Raw genomic sequence first — 2717 nt, forward strand, 5'->3', positions numbered from 1 at the left:
AAAAATCTTCATGGGAATGTTTATAGCATCTTTATTCATAATCGTCCAAAACTGTCCAAACTGGAAGCAGCCAAGATATCCTTTCTCTGGTGTCAGTACCTCCGTCCCGTGACGTAAGATGGAACGTGCCAGCGCGTCACACCAAGGCATGCATGAATTGTGAATGAGGGTGAAAGAAACCAGTGGGAGGCTGGGCACGGCCGCTCGCGTCTGTGATCCCAACAGTTTGGGAGGCCGAGGCAGGCGGATCACCTGAGGTCAGGAGCTGGAGACCAGCCTGGCCAACATGATGAAACCCTGTCTCTACTAAAAATAAAAAAATAAAATAAAAATTAGCCGGGCGTGGTGCTGGGCACCTGTAATCCCAGCTACTCGGGAGGCTGAGGGAAAAGATTCGCTTGAACCCGGGAGGCAGAGGTTGCAGTGAGCTGAGATCGCACCATTGCACTCCAGCCTCGGTGACAGAGTGGGACATTGTCTCAAAAAAAAAAAAAAAAAAAGAGGAGAGAGGGAGGGGTGAACAGAATGGAACACAGAGGATTTTAGGACCGTGAAGCGATTCTACGTGCTAGCATAGTATGCTACTATAATGCGAAATACACAAAACTACATGTGTCAAAATCCATAGACTGTACAGGAGACAGAGTTGGCCTTAATGTATGCAAATTTAATCACTTGGGAGATGGAGGATCCCGGGATGGAATTCAGACTGTGACAAGGGACTCTCACTGCATTACAGATGCATGGGACAGCCTCACGGAAGGGTGCTGGCCTAAATAACCCTGGACACGGGTGGAGTCTGTAGGACTAAAGACAGAGGATGTCAACACTGTCCTCTAGTTGATAAAGGCGTTTCCCACGGGGATACCAGCTAATAATTCTGAAACCACTGTACAACATTCTGGAAGTGAACAATTGAGTACGTGGTGGCAGGTGGTAGGGGTCAGGTTTCTCACTATGGGAATGGGAGCTTACAGATAAACAAGGGGAAAGGCTAGAATGATCCATATGGTAACAGAATTAGAGACATTGGTATAATTTTATGCTTAATGTAACCACTTGTGGATATGTGTACAAATAGATGTGTATATACACAGCTTCGTCTACACACATCTATCTCTTTGTTATGTCAGCTGAGAAGCAGTGAGCACACTTAGCCTTCAGATCTTGGTCTCTAAGATCCTTCTCCAGTGAAAACAACCACAGGTCTTTGGCTAAGTGACTGATTCTAGGACTGGAATAGCAAATACACAAGATGATCCTGGAGTGCCTTGCAGTGCTAGTGTTACGGACTGAATTTCTTTGCCCCCAAATCACAAGTTGAAACCCTAACCCCTGATGTGACTGCATTTGGAGATGGAGCCTTTGAAGAAATGATTAAGGTTCAATTAGGTCATGAGGGTCATGATTAGATTGGTGTCTCTTTTTTTTTGGTAGAGGTAGGGTCTCACTATATTGCCCAGGCTGGTCTTGAACTCCTGGACTCAAGTGATCCTCCCACTTTGGCCTCCCAAAGTGCTGGGATTACGGGTGTGAGCCACCGTGCCCAGCCAAGACTGTTGTCCTTATGAGAAGAGGAAGAAACACCAGGAGTGAGCATGCAGGGGAGAGGCCACGTGAGGACTCAGGCAGAGGCCACATGAGGACGCAGGGAGAGGCCACGTTAGCACGCAGAGGAGAGGCCACGTGAGGACTCAGGGAGAGGCCACGTGAGGACACAGGGGAGGCCACGTGAGGACACAGGGGAGGCCACGTGAGGATGCAGGGAGAGGCCACGTGAGCACACAGAGGACAGGCCACGTGAGGACTCAGGGAGAGGCCACGTGAGCATGCAGACAGGCCACATGAGGGTGCAGGGAGAGGCCACGTGAGCACGAATGGGTGCCATCACAGTAGAGGCCTCAGTAGGAACCCACCCTGCCGGCAGCCTGATCTTAGACGTCCAGACTCCGTAACTGTGAGAAGAAAAACACCTGTTGTTTAAGCCACCCAGGTTGTGGCATTTAGCTGTGGCAGCCCTGGTAATATAGTGAGAAGGTGAAGAAGTGATCAAAAAACAAAACCAGCACCGTGTTGGCTCATAACTTGCAGCATAAATCTCCACAAATCCATACCGATATAAGGAAATGACTGAGTAAATAAATAAGTGGGGAGGAGAGATGAATCACAAAGGAATTCCAAGTAATTCATGTAGACACTCTGCCCCTAACGAGGGGGAGCCTAACCCCCCACGCCTTCCTTGGGTGCTGCAAATAGTGACTTCCCCGCCAAGAGCACCGTGTGGAAAGGGGGACGTCATGGTGGAGAAACCTGACAGGCTCTGAGTCAGCCAGGTGGCCCAGGCCAGCCCCACCCGTGACCTGGCAGGTGGAGAGCATATGTCCTTGACAGGCCAGGATGAGGAGGGGACTTCAACCCTGCGGTCTTCCTCCCAAAACCCATATCCCCTGTCTAACCAAGAGAAAGATATCAGACCAATCCCAACAGAGGGACACACTCCAAAACACCTGCCAGCGCTCCTCACAACTGCCATGGTCATCGAACACGAGGGAAGCCGAGAGGAGCCTGAGACCTGAGGACTGAGTGTGCTGTGGGGTCCGGGATGGGCTCCTGGGACAGGAAAAGGACAGCAAGTGCAACTGAGGCAATAGGAATCAAGTGCGAGCCTTAGTCAATAATGATGTGTCAGTATTGGCCCATTAATTACACACAAACAC

This window comes from Macaca fascicularis, chromosome 16 (assembly GCF_037993035.2).
Source record: "Macaca fascicularis isolate 582-1 chromosome 16, T2T-MFA8v1.1".
NCBI classification, from domain to species: Eukaryota; Metazoa; Chordata; class Mammalia; order Primates; family Cercopithecidae; genus Macaca; species Macaca fascicularis.